General features: G+C 40.1%; 1 protein-coding gene across 1 annotated transcript in view; it reads right to left on the bottom strand.

Moving 5' to 3' along the window:
- The window catches only part of kdm6ba (lysine (K)-specific demethylase 6B, a), a 104,992-nt gene extending 93,339 nt beyond the window's left edge, over positions 1 to 11,653 (bottom strand). Inside the window, exons 1-3 of the mRNA XM_037759681.1 lie at positions 11,085 to 11,653; positions 7,529 to 7,688; positions 7,222 to 7,262 (exon numbers count right to left, since the gene is read on the bottom strand). The gene's annotated coding sequence lies outside the window, so the exon portion shown is untranslated. The remainder of the gene's footprint in view (positions 1 to 7,221; positions 7,263 to 7,528; positions 7,689 to 11,084) is intronic.
- Between the last annotated feature and the right edge of the window lie 2,017 nt (positions 11,654 to 13,670).

Below are 13,670 nucleotides of genomic sequence, written 5' to 3'. Positions count from 1 at the left end.
TTACGACGTAGCATTAGTTGGAAATTCGATGTACTTTATTTTGGCTGATTCAATTAAATCGAGACGGGTCCTCCAATGTGTGTGCCAATGGGTGTGCGTGTGCATGTTGCAGCTCTCAGAGCAGCGGTCTCGGCGGCAGAAGCTCCTCTAATCGAGTTAACTGTGATAACAGGAGTGGCAGCTGGTTTTCCAGGAATATACGCTCCTACTGAGCATGCACTCCCTGCGAGTGGATTCCACACATAACATACACTCAGATAAGCATACGCACGCAAATGCACCCAGCCTGACCTACCTTTCGGTTTCCTGGGTTTTAAAAATGCATGTTGTGAGCCTTTGGACGGTAAATGCATGTACACATACTGAGACAAGCTTATTAACGCATTCATCTGTGCATTCACACACCAGCATCTATCTCTGTCTCGCTCTGTTACACTCCAACGCGCATACAAACACGTCCCACATGTGCGTAGATGTCACACTGTCTGTAATGTATACAGTATTTGTGTGTGTGTTGTTTATCTGCTGTTAGCTCTGTGAGACATCTAGGTAGGTCAGTAAGTGAATGAGTCTGATGTCGTCAGTGTCTGGCCTCCTGGTTTGTTTAACTATAGATACACTAACTTTAATGCCCTCTTAGACACATACTGGCCTAGTTACACTGTCTGAACTCAATGACCTGCGCTAAAGAGAGAAGTTGCGTTCATCGGTTCTGTATATGTTGGTATGGGTGACACAGCATTTTAGATACAGCTCTCTGAAATTGGAACAAGGGATATCTGAGGTCTGACTTCTAGGTCTCATGATCTCAGGATTTTGTTTTATAGCCCTGCAAAAAAATTCTAAAAAATGAAGCATGTCTACAGAAGGATTGACGATCATATTAACGGCAGTTGCTCCAGCAGAATTAACCTTCTCCTTTTCCCACAATGCCTTTTGAAATGGTGGTTTGTTATTTTAACACAGTCAAATCCTATACACAACTATACTGTATCTGTTCTGCTCTATATCGCCCCCTATTTGTCCTCCTTGTACATACTATATACACATGAATATACTGGATATACCGGATATTCCTTTTTTCTTTTTTTTGCACGTCTATGTATGTGTGTAAAATACCACGTGAATGCATGTGTTTAAAGTTAAACAGGATATGTCAGTGCTATGTACACACCATCTGCAAATGTGAATCATACATGCTTGCTTCAAAATGATCATAAAGCATCTAAAGTAGGGCTGTCCTCGACCAAAGAAACTCTTAGTCAACTACTGTAATACGATCTAATCGACAGATCTGTGAAGTTTCCCTACAAAGAATCACACAAAATCATCACTTTAAATCATGTGTTTACCAGAGATGTGCTCAAAAAGTCATTCAGCATGAAAAGAGCATACAAAAATGACTAATTGACAACAGAAATCTCAGTCAACTAAGACCAAAACAATTGATAAGTCGACTAATTGATTAGTTGATTTAATCTAAAGATCTGTGAAACTGAGTTTCTTTACAAAGAATCACACAAAGCACCACTTTAAATCATGTGTTTACCAGAGATGTGCTCATAGGTTTCTTGGAAATAAGTCATATAACATGAAAAAAGCATTAAAAAAACGGCTAGTTGACTACAGAAATCTTAGTCGTCTAAAACCAAAATGACCGATTAGTCGACCAATCGACTAAAACGGGGCGCAGCCCTAATCTACAGTATGTAGTTTTGTGTAGTCATCACTGACATCCTGTTTTTATAGTTATGTATTTGTGTATTGTACGTGTTTAATATTACAATTAGAGAGCATTATAAATTCCACACAGATGCAAGCCAAAACAAGTCAAGCTAAACTGTGGCTAAAGTAGAATTTAACTATTTTCTAACTAAGGTTTACACACCACTTTATTTCCTGTAGTTGCTGTCAATGAGGCTGATGATGCAAAGGATTACATCGCCAGAGAAACATGGAAACACAATGTTGGGGTGATTTTAGGATTTCAAGTTGGTTGATTCATAATACAATATACGGTATAAAATATTAATAATAAAAGTCCAGAGTCAAGTCCAAAGTTTAGACAGCCAAACAAAGTCATTTTTGATACATTTTGAGGTAAGTATTGGGGTAATTTGGCAGTAATACCAAATAAATTTCAAATAGGTTACTTATGCTAGTTATCACCTAATTACCTTGAAATTTGCGGACCTGTAAAATGAAGTGTTACCCAATATACATCATTGTAAAGCCAATCAAAGGTATGTCAATTCAAATTACTGGAACTAGTAAGAAAAAGTAAAACTTGTGACAGAAATCCTCTCTATGGTACATCACTGTTCCTTTATATTACTGTTCTAGGGACGAAAGGACCTTGACAACACTTCAGCAAGGTGAATGCACAGCCTTCACTCGATGCTCAAATCCACAAGTCAAGTAAGAGCATGTAAAAATAAAAGGCTTCAAGCTCTAGTTTCACATCTGATCTATAGGATCCCTCTCTTCTAGCTCCTGTCTCTCACTCTCTCCTCCTCTGCAGCCTCCCTTCTCCTCTCTCTCCCTTTGCTGGCCTCTCACACACAAAGGCAGGGGGAGGCAGAGGTGGAGGAGGAGGGATGGGGGGGAGCAAGGCACAAAGGGCTGGGAGCTGTGGGCTTGCCCTGGGGAGAGGGAGGGTGGATGGGGGGGTAACAGGGGGTCAAAGGGGGGCCACGGGTGTGTAGAGGGCTGGGGGGTGGGGGAGAAACCTGAGAGTCAGAAAGCCAGAACAGGAGCTGGGGTAGAGAGAAGGGGAGCGATGGTGGGAAGGGAGGGTCCGAGGGTGAGAGAGCACAACACAAGACAGCCTAAAGCTGCACACATTTTTTTTGTTTCCACTTTGAAGGGAGGGTGGGGGGGTTGGCAGTGGATTTGTTCAAGAAAGGGATTTAGTTTGGGAAATGCACATCCACTGTCTACCAAAGCCTGTGTAAGCGTTTTAGCCAAATCTCTTTTGTTAGGCAGATAGTGTTCACGTCTTGTGTTAGCTCTTCTTATTCAGAGCTGCAACAACGACTGCACCTACATTTTCTTCCCATAACACAACGTGTAAATTGAAAGTGGTGATACACTTACAGTGGAGGAAAACCTGCCTGAAAATAAATGTTGAAAGTCCAGACAGACAGAACAACATACTAATAAAGACCTACTAGAGGCAACCGAGGACACACACACAAGAAAAGGTCAGGTGGTGTTCCGTCACGCATTAGCCAAAAGCGTCAGATGACGGACTGTTGGGCTTTGTACATCAGGGCTCTGATGACTTCAGGCTTTGTGCAACACTACTTCCCCAGTGTGGAGATAAGGTACAATCAATATGTATTTCTACAGTACAGAACACTGACTGTACTGTAGTGCAACAGTATTACTTACTGTATTACTTTATATATATCGCAGCTCTCTCCATTTATAGGTTTGGGTTGTTTGGATGTGATGGTTGTTGTACACATCGCTGCCTACCCTCTACCCCACACACACACACACACACACACACACACCTCATTCCCTCCACTTGAACAACCACAACCTCGCACTAATCTTGCACCATCTGACCTCTCCTAACTGCCTCCAAAACCACCGAGGGGCCTCAAGACACAGGTGCACACGTCAACACTGAATCACTTCATAGTAATAGACGTCCAAGTATATACATGGCTGCACTATTTAAACACACGGTTACGCGCACACACTGCTGGATGTGCCAACACGCACACGCACGCCTACAAACACACATACACGCAAATACACAGCATACCAACAGAGGCCTGTGACGGTTAGGTAACACAGGCCAACAACAACAAGCACAGCGGAGGACAGGAGGCATGTTGGGCATCTTCCCTTTTTGCAAACTCTGTCACCTCTACACACACAATAACACACACACAGAGCCGACAAAGAACGCTCACAAGCACGCACACACACAAACCCAATGCCCTCTTTTACAGGAAAGTTATGTAACCAGATATGCAGAGGAACTCTCTTCCTGCACACCTCTTCCATTGAGCTCTATCTGTTCTTCCATCCCTTGCCTTTCTCTTCCCTCATTCATTTTCTTTTACATGGACTCAGCATTTCTTGAATGATTTTTTTTCTCCCTCTGCCAGCTGTTGTTTAAAAGCATTATAAACCATTTGATGGCATAAATGGGACTGTTAAAAGCTTTATATGGAGAATGTGGTAATACGCCCTCACAGACCTCTAGGAGGTGGATGATGTCAGCTCCACCTCTCTTCCTTCCCTCCCTCCGCCACACCTCCCTCGATGACACCGCTGATGATGACAGAAAAAGGAGGAGGAGGACGATGAAGAGGAGTCCCTCCCCCTCCTTCTCTTCTCTTTCCTGTCCTCCTCCTCACCCACTGCTTCCTGCCGTCCTCCCCCCCGGGCATCCTGAGTCAGCTCTCACCACCTCTCTTCCTGAATCGCTCCTCTCTATATCCTCCTTCAAATCTGTTCCTGTTTGAACCAAAAGCATTTTTCTTTTTTATCTCATGCCCCCTCATTCTCACGGTCTGAGACAATTTCACACTTTGTAGAAATATCTAGGAAACAGCGGCAGATAGAGAGCGACTGAGACAACGAAGACGAGAATTACTGTTATGATAATATCCACACATCCTTGTTACTGCTGTGACAGATTGAAGTTAACATTAAATTGATAAATGAGAGGAATATTCTTTTAACAGCTAAAAACATCACTCGATGTTCTGAGAAGCATAAATCCTTTTCTATGCTGCCTCCACAGGGTGTTGGGCACATGTGGATGGCACATGGATTGGAGCATTTAGAAGAAAGAAAAGTAGGAGGAGGAGGAGGAGGAGGAGGAGGATGTAGACAAAGCAGATGTGAAAAACAGATGCCAAATCCTAATGTCCTGTCCTACACGCCTGGCACTCACAAACTGTCACCTGCTCGCATGAAAGTGGGCGTAATGCAAACTGGACAGTGGGTGACATCTAATGTCACCTGTGGTGTTGGCATTTCTGAGGCCAGTTAAGTATGACTCATATTTCAAAGCTTCATTAACTGGAGTGTTCACCATTGGTTCACCATGATGGTTTTTAAAACTAAATCTGTGGCGTACTCCCTGTATCAACATCTGCATTACAGTATACTCACTGTAGTCTATGGACTCCTACTGCTCTGCCAAGCAAAGTTGTGCAGCCTAACATATGTCACTCATCTACCACGTCTTAAACTAGATCCCTGTCCAAATAAACCGTCAAAACTGGTCCCAGGTGCAGCATATGGAATTATTTCACTTACAACCAGCCAACATCAAAACCCCCGGTGTAAAGGGTGCTGCCAAGCTCCGCAAGTCAAGTACGGTGACATCACCGTTGGCTTTAGATTTATTGTTAGCATTAGAGTCGATTTTCTGGAATCGTAACATACAATACAAGAGGGAATGCCACACACAAAAAGGCTGTTAATCTGACTCACATTTAAAAGGTACATAATAAGCAACGTATATCTTACATACATATCCAGCAGGATACAGTACGAGCCTTGTGGCACATGGCACCGTGTCTAAATGGTGAGAGCGTGCACACCTGTGTGTCTCGGAGACAGATTGAGCCAGCTGATTGACGGCGCTGTCGTGCTGATTGATGCCAACGCTCACAGTTATAGTTTTACCAGAACATGTCATTCAACATGACAGTCAGTGTAACGGATAATGTATGCCATACACTAAACAAATGACCACGAGCTGTTTGGGACACCACAGTTTCATCCATAAATCCATATTGGACAAAAGGTTGCAGAGATTTGTAACAGAAGTGAAGACTGCAATGTAACAGTAATGTAAGTGAGTGAGAAGAGAGATACTACTTTCACAGCTCATGTTATTCTTTTTCCAACAACCCCTCCTCTCTCTCTCCATCCTTCTGTCTGCTCAGTAACATCCTTTCTTACAGACAAGCTTGCAGACAGCCTGCTGCTTTTTATGTGTGTGTGTGTATCCGTCTACAGGCGTAATGGACGGTGTCTACTTGGTCTTAAGCAGGATTGTGTGTATTATGTGCATGTGCATTTCTGTGTGTAATGGATCTGATTCATGGCCAGCTGTAAATGTATGTAATAAAGCTGAGCAGGCTAAGTGATGGAAAACCCCAGGTGTGTGAGGCTCGGCGGGGTCCTGGGAGACGGCGGCATGAGAGACTGTGTGTGTGTGTGTGTGTGTGTGTGTCTTTGTCCCTTAGAGGGAGATCAAAACAGTGAGTGAGAAAGGTGTGGGGGTGTTTGAGATGTTTGTCAGAGAGTGGTTGAGGACCGTGTGCGTGAAAATGAAACAGAGCCGGTGTTAGGTTAGGTGTGCATACGCCTTAGTAAGGGTGTTGAATGTGTACAGCTCAATTGAAGTGCGTGTGCTTGTCTCTGGCTCCAGTCCCACTCAGTTTAGTAGCTGTGGTGAAAATGGCACTATGGAAACAGACAAAGACTCTAAAAAAGAGTTGCACTTTAAACATTTAAAACAAGTCAACAAGTCATGAATTTAATCTGCAGAGCCTTGATAGGAGGGATATGATACTAAAACAACAGGTTGCACGAAAGCAGAGTGGCAGCAGACCACCCATCATATCACAAATAGAAAAAATATAACAAATCAAACTGGTTCATCATGGCATATAATGTTTGAGCAAGCAAACAGTCGGCCAGAACAAACAGAAAATAGAAGAAAAGCTTTTGGTTTGGCTGTCAGTAACAGACTCTGGTTCAAACCAGCCTCTATACACCCAAATAAAACACACCTTCCTCAAAACTACCAGCCTGAATTACAGATGGTTATAAAAACAATAACCTAATACAGTCAAAATCATTGGAATTTCCTTTCTTAAGGTTGCAATTGAAGTGGATTTATATCCTTTCAGGGGAAAAGGAGACAAAATCCCCCAGATATTTTCTTTGGTGAAACCGTAAGGAAAGCTGAGATTGAGAAATGTCTTTAAAACCAGAGGTGGAACTACACAGCATCGGGGATTGCACATGAACATATTGTACTCATTTGCTGGATACTTCGGTACATTTGAGTTAGTCAAACATTTCATTGTTACGAAAGAAGCTCAGGCAAACATACCCGCTGGACAGACAAAACAGGAACGACAGACATCCCAACATGACTAAACAGGGAAGTCATAAACAACCCGTTTGTCACTGCCAGACAGGTTAAGTCTGGGTAAAAGATCAAAAAAGTCTTACCTGAGCAGGTGGCTTCTTGCAGCAAAATGCAGATGGCTCCCCTGCAGAAAAACACAGATTATAAAACAATGGGTCTGATATGGATCAGTCCAATTAGTCTGCTGTTATTTACTATCAGTTATCAGCTCAGCTGCAAGGCAGTTGTGGGAAAATACCTTTAAATGTTGACTCTGTGATTTTATTAAATTGTATTCCTGAGTAAAATGCTATGAATTTAATACTAATTGAATGTGTCGGGAAGCGTTTATGATGTAGTTAGTTCATATGGGGAAATTTAAATTTAATCTTATATAAATGTCAGTCTTACCATCACTAAGGAGGAATGGCATTAGCGTCTTCCTTTCCTAGACTATGCAGTCCATCTTGACATCCATCTTGGTCAGACATTTCCCTTATGGCTTCAGTCTGGTGCTGGTGGTTCTTCAAACAAAGCACAACAATGCTTGGCCATGGTCCACGCTCTGTCTCTGTGAATAAGAAATATATATATTATTAATCTTTTTGATCAGGGATTAAAAACAACAACAACAACAACAACAGAAGCAGTAATCAAGTAAAGGATAAAGATCTGATAACACATCTGATCCATATGTGTAAATGTACATCTACAAGGCCATTTAGGTGATACAGCTTGCACCACAACTGCCCTGATTTGGTTTTATTTACAGATCAAATTCACACAATTGAAGAACAACATATATTCAGAGACCACAGTCTGTTTCCATCCCCTGCACTGTGAGAAATTAGCAGCTGTTCACCAAGGTCACACACAGATCGGGGTTGGACTGCAAATGTGTCGCCATCTAGGGGAGAATACGCACTCTTGCACTTCAGCAATTTGTACAGTTAATGTAGCTTTGTACACTAGTGCATACTGTACATGTAGTAGTAGAAAATCAGAGATGTACTGGATACACTGCTTCAGTTGGCATGCAATCACTCCCACCATGATGCACATAGACGATGTTAATCTACGTAAAAGCCTTAATACCTTATTGATTTCCCTCCTCAAATGAATGTCTATCATACAGGAGGAGATATAGATGAAGAGCAGCAGGCAACAAACGGATGGATATTTGGAGTTATTTAATAACTGAGGTGTGGATAGGGAAAAAAGGGGCAGTAACTGGGCATGTATGTGGAAATAAACTATATGTATATGAAATGCATATCTTTGACTATATGAAAATACACAATAAATCAGAAAATGGCTCACAGAATGCCAGCAAACCAGTCAAGTGATCAATGTGTGTCAAGTAAACAGGTGTGTTGCTTACAGTAAGTGGCCTTAAGCAGCCCTAATTACTCTATTTTCATGTGGACAATGGACAAAAGTGTAGTGCTATTGTCAGTGTTCATACTATACTGTAACTGTGTGGGCTACATTTCATAGTGGTGTGGTAGGAAACTATTTTGTATAAGAAAATGCCACAATGTGGATATTAAATGATGGGTTTTAATACATCCATGGTTCTGACACGTTTTCTTTATACATCCGTGATAGGCTACCATAAAGTCTACTGTTAATGTACTTATATTTAAAAAAAAAAAAAATGTATTCAGAATTTGAATTACTTTTTCTTTGTATAGATGTTTATTTTTTTATTGTTATTTATTTGTTTTACTTTATAAATGTAGTTTTTATATTTTTATAGCCTACTGTTAATATACTTATATTTATAAAAAAGAAAAAAAGAATCCCATATATACAATGTATCAGTTTCACTTCCGAATTTGGAACTTTGTAGCATTTAACTGCAGCCAGTGTAACATTCTAATACCGCTAATTATTAAAGTGAAACAAAGCTTAATTCAACCTGCAACACACAGACGTATTCCTGTTCATCTCTATCGTAAAATACAACTGTTTAGCATAAGAATGACACATACCTTGACAGAGGCCTTGCTGTGTACAGTTAAATGTTTGCTGCTCCATTAGCTTCGCAGTTTGTGCATAAAAAAATGCACGAAGCCACGGTACAATATAGCTAAGAAGCTTATTTATGCATTAATTAAATCATGTTTTGTTGTTTGTTTTGTGTTTACAGAGCTGTTCAGCCACTGACCACAATTAATTAGCTTGATTTGATTGCAGCTGTGAGTGGCTCCTCGAGTTGCAAAGCATTGTGGGACATCAACAGCACACTCTTTTTGTTGACATTAAAGTTTACTTAATATTGTTACTTTTTAATGTGGACATAGTACATAGCTTACTTAACTTTTTTTTAATAATAATTTATATAAATTACAAAAAAAAATAAAAAAATAAAACACCTTTCTACCTGCTGTGTTGTACTGACCCGGAAGTGACGTTTACTTTATACATCCGTGATAGGCCACCGTAAAGTCTACTGTTAATGTACTTATATTTCTAAAAAAAAAGGTATTCAGAATTTGTATTACTTTATCATTGTATATAGATGTATACATTTTTTATTTTTTTTTACTTTATAAATGTAGTTTTTGTATGTATATACTGTATATCTTACAGTTAATGTACTTATATTTAAAAAAAAAAATGTATTCAGAATTTGTATTACTTTTTCTTTGTATGTATATATATATATATATATAAATATAAATATATATATTTATTTATTTAAAAAAATTTAATCAGAATTGATATTACTTTTTCTTTTTATTTATGTATTTTTTATCGTTATTTATTTTATTTGTTTTACTTTTTAAATTTAGTTTTGTATGTATATAGCCTACTGATAATGTACATATATATATACATATATACACATATATATATACATATATACACACATATATACATACATATATACATATACATACATACATATATACATACACATATATATATGTACATTATCAGTAGGCTATATACATACAAAACTAAATTTATAAAGTAAGAAAAATAAAAAATAAAAAATAAAAATAACAATAAAAAATACATAAATACAAAGAAAAAGTAATATCAATTCTGAATACATTTTTTTTTTTTTTTTTTTTTAAATATAAGTACATTAACAGTATATAAAAAGAATCCCATACAGGTCTAGAAGTAGACCTATACAGTATCTAATCTAATCCAGTTCGCTGTCCTGGCTCGCCATCCAGTGGCCACACACCCAAAGTGCCACAGGGAACAGCAAAGAGAAGAGGGGTGGAGACAAAAAAAAAAATTTCAAGGGAAGAAAATTCAAACGCTCTTCCTGGAAATAGTAGGAGAACCCGCCACAACTTCACCACATGACATTTCAGAAAGAAAAATGCGACACTCCTTCTCCCAACACCATTGAGCCCTCATTTCATTCAATAAGCCTCTATTCTGCACCTCAGCATCCACATATCACATCCACGCGCTGTGCATCACACCCACGGACACGATCCATCGCCTTTTTTCATGCATTTAGGAGCGTGTAAACCGAGATCAATAGAGAGGATTGCGACATCACCAACTCACTACCTTCCCGTAAACTATTCCTTCCTTTTACCGTAAAAAAAACGTGACATCACCAACCAATTTCAATACGAAATGTTAGGAGGAAAAACAGCTGTCAGCTTGCAGCGATGACTGCTGCAGTATAGAAACTTATCAACACCATTCGTGCAAAGTTATTACATATTAGGGAATTACATAATAACATCCTCTTTAAAAAAAAAAAAAAAAAAAAGCATTATTCTGTTTTCTTATTTCTGCTCTGCAACATCTGGATTACACTTAAGACTACAAATTGTGTTATATTTTTGCTCTAATGTTGCAGGATGAAGATACTGTAGTTCAGGTTGTTTTCAATGGTGTCTCATTGGTTCCCCCCAGTTGCAATTAGGTAACAGTCTGTACAGCCCTCACATGCCAGCATGATAACAGTCACATGCGTAATTACGCTTACCTTTTTCTATGTGCAATCCTAAATCTGTGATGAAAATCAGTGAATCAGTGTTAAAAATAAAAAATAATCTGCATCTCCTTTTTTTTCTCTCCCAGCCATAGATGACGCAGCCCCCTAAAAAGCCCTCTCCCAAAAAAAAAACACCATGAAACCCCATTCAACATCCACAACGTCGACACACTGGGAGCAGCGGCAGCTACTGTCCACGCAGATAGATAGATGTTGGAGAGAAAATGTTCGCCCCATGGGCAAGGCATGACGGATCAGACTCATCAGTGCATCTCTTGCACAGTCATATCGCCTTTCTGAATGATTGCACAGCTTCGTTTCCTCCTCTGAAGACCATCTGGTAGAAAAAAAAAAAGGAAAGAAAATCGCTCCTGTAACCTCCCAAAGGCGGCAATGATTCCCTAATCATCCAAGTGATATCCGTTTCCTAGAGAGGAATGGTCCAGATCAGAAAGCAGGCAGTCCTTCAAGAAATTGCGCAGTTTTTATTCCATTGAAACGGAGACTCTTTTCCCTTCTGTCCCCAGCTGAAAGAGCTCTTTCCCTTCCTCCTCCTCCTCCTCCCTCTCCTCTCTCTCCTTCTCTCTCTTCCCTCATGCAGGTTTATTTTCGGTGGAAGAGTCTTGGACATTAACTGCCCCGCCTCCATAGTCACTGGCAAAACACACTGTACAGCTATAGCCCAAATTCCTTTATTATTGGGGGGAAACAACTGGACCCTTAGTGTTTTCCCTTCTCTCATAACTATCTGGTTCAAGAGTCAAGCTCTCAGTTGGAGGTAGTTACTAAAAGGGGCCACTTGAGGAATCAAAAGTTGGGTTTTTGGAGATGTCTGGTAATCTTGTCAGGTTCTTAAAGGAACTAAAAACTAGGGCTTGAGCATAGGTGCAGTTTGAAATTAAAGGTTGTTGAATTCAGTTATCTGATACGATACCTCCTCATTTCATTACAAACACCTAAATAAGGTGACAGCAGGCTGAAGGGAGATCACCTGAAAGTTTACTGAGGCGTCTGTTGGCTGTATTGTATGTCATTTTCAGTAAATATCGCAGTATAAAACCTGTGTTTTCTGTTTAAAAAAACACAAATGTCGGAAGAGAGCAAGTACTAATCAACCATCTTTTAAGTGGTTACGTCTCTAGACTGATCTTGACCGCATAGCTGATAGATACGTAGTGTGTGTGGACAGAGTGTCTGATGTTATTAGGTTATAAGTAAATAAAAATGCCACAAATCTAATTAGAAATTCTCCCATGCTTATCATCCTCTAATGTGACAAACAACATGGGGTCAAACCGGGATCTACAGGCCTCTAGAGGGTAGTTTTCATAAGTCCTTATTACATGAAAAAGTTTGGATTCCCTCCACATAGTTATCCAATAAATGTCGACACTTCTTCGAAGCGTAGGAATTTTAGAAGCTGCTGTTTTGCCGTTTCTGAGTGGATAAACAGATGGAAGAAGTTGGCTTCCAATGCCCTCCAGAAATGAATATTTCTGCCGACTGGGAGCATTTGAAAACCTTGGCTCGAAAATAACACGTCTTTGAACACAACTCTTACAACATGATAAACAATGCAAATAAACCATAGCAGCCGCAACACTACTGTATTCCTGTCCCGGAATACACACTCTGGTTAATTAGCAGTGCATAACAAATACATCTAAAATGTTTCTACGCCGCATTTACATTCTAGTTCATTTCAGCTGCTTCATTAAGCTTTTATCCATAAAAAAAAACACCTCCCAAGTCTGATATTTTTGTTACAACCAGGCTTGAGAGTAAGCCAATTTGAATTTGAATTCATCGTGTTGCTATGAATGCGCCCCCCCCAAACCAGAGACCACCAGTGTACACACACACACAGAGACTTGGGTCTGATAAAGAGGCTCTTAAACCCTGAGGAAGTTCGTGTTCGGTCTTTCAGGGGGACAATCCTTACGTCTGAATACAACCTTGAACTCAGCCCCCCCCCCCCTCTCTCTGGTTCCCCTCTCTCATTACTGGACCATTCTTCCTCCCGGCTCACTTTCTCCAGGGTCCTTCTCTTGTTTTTCTCTCCCTCCCTTTCTTTCAGGAGTTTTGGGCTGAGTCCTTTCCAGTGGGGAAGTCCGGGCCTTCTCTCTCTCTCTCTCTCTCTCTCTCTCTCTCTCTCTCTCTCACAACGCTGACCGACTCCAAACGTCTTGTCTGCGGAGCTTCATTAGAATTCATTTGTTTGAATAGGTTCATTTCTCCTTCAGTCGCTCCCTCCCTCTGTCCTCTTTTGCAGCTTGGGGGAAATGCTGCATATTAGCATAAAAATATCCTTTACCTCACCTTGATTAACCGCATTGTTTGCATGTGTGTGTGTTGTTACTGTGTGAAAGTTTCTGGGTGGGCCAAACCAAGGATGAATCTGAAAATATTCTTTGGTTAAGGGATGTAAAACTACCAGAAACAGACTTTTGTTCAAATAAAGATTTGTATTTCCAGCACAGTCTAGTCTATAAGTGCATTATGGGCTTCATAAAAACATTATGAATTCAGTGTATTCCAAAACTGAAGTGCTCATTTCCAATTATGTTAATCAGCACA

This window comes from Sebastes umbrosus, chromosome 22 (genome assembly GCF_015220745.1).
Source record: "Sebastes umbrosus isolate fSebUmb1 chromosome 22, fSebUmb1.pri, whole genome shotgun sequence".
Taxonomy (NCBI): Eukaryota; Metazoa; Chordata; class Actinopteri; order Perciformes; family Sebastidae; genus Sebastes; species Sebastes umbrosus.
This window is presented reverse-complemented; position numbering and strand designations above follow the sequence as displayed.